Source organism: Acyrthosiphon pisum, unplaced genomic scaffold, assembly GCF_005508785.2.
Source record: "Acyrthosiphon pisum isolate AL4f unplaced genomic scaffold, pea_aphid_22Mar2018_4r6ur Scaffold_21548;HRSCAF=24219, whole genome shotgun sequence".
Classification (NCBI taxonomy): Eukaryota; Metazoa; Arthropoda; class Insecta; order Hemiptera; family Aphididae; genus Acyrthosiphon; species Acyrthosiphon pisum.
The window spans coordinates 35,852-37,022 of NW_021771027.1; positions in this window are offsets into that span (position 1 = coordinate 35,852).

Genomic DNA, 1,171 nt, shown 5'->3' on the forward strand with positions numbered 1-1,171 from the left:
TTTGTCGAAGTAACATCACTAACATAGTATGCCGAAATGCTGGTGTATGTGTATTTATTTTTGTTAATATAATATTATCTATACCCTATGCGAGCCCGATCTCATGAAGTGTTGCAAAAATGACAATATTTTATAATATTCTTGTAGGAGACCCTGTCAACGATTTTTTTCTCTTTTAAAATTACTAAAATATAATTATCTTAAATTAAAATAGGTAATTTCTTAAAAACCCATTAAATATGCATGTTGTATGCATTTATGAACCAATATGCAATAATCCTCAAAATATGCTAAATATGCAACAAACAATTTGGTGTTTAAATTCAGTGTAAGATGAACCGTGGACATTTTAGAACCCACTAGACGTGCATATATACACTTAGAACAAATATGCAAATGCATATAATTCCGGGCTCTAATTATAATTTATAGTATATTAGGTATATTATTAATATATAATTAATATAATATAATATGCTATAAATTATAATTAATTATGATATTATTTTCGTTAGATATTGGCAAATGTAGGCTACTGGTGTCTGGCAAATAGAGCTATTATTATGCTATTAACTATTCTTCGCTTTATAAAATCGACGGTTACCTGTATATAAATTCTGAAAACATGTAAATTCCATTGGTATTAAATTTTGACCAGTAAAATAAAGATTAATTCCATCGATATAATTGTTGACCAATTTTGTTTTTAAAATTAATGTTACGATAAAACTTTATTATAATAACACACAATTTCCAAATATATCGCTAAAGTTAACTACACAACGAGTGGAATGTCGTAGACTATAATTTTTTATTGCTTAAATGACTGAGGTTTTGATTATTACCTTGTAGATTATTGGCTTTTGAATATTTGAATTGGAATTTTTTTTATTTATTGAGATTATATGATAGTAATATATTTGTAAAGTTGAAGCTCTGATAAAACGTTGGTAATACTACATTTTTCAAACGATATCTAATCAGTAATCATAGTTGGTAAATTTAGTTTAATTATTTATTTTATATTGTAGGTAGGTATATTATATATTTCGGACTTCAGTATAATTGTACATACAAATTTTAATTTAATTTTTTTGTATATAATATCGTAAGAATTTACATTAATATAGCACTGGCGGAATCAACAATTATTTTATCTTATCTAATTATT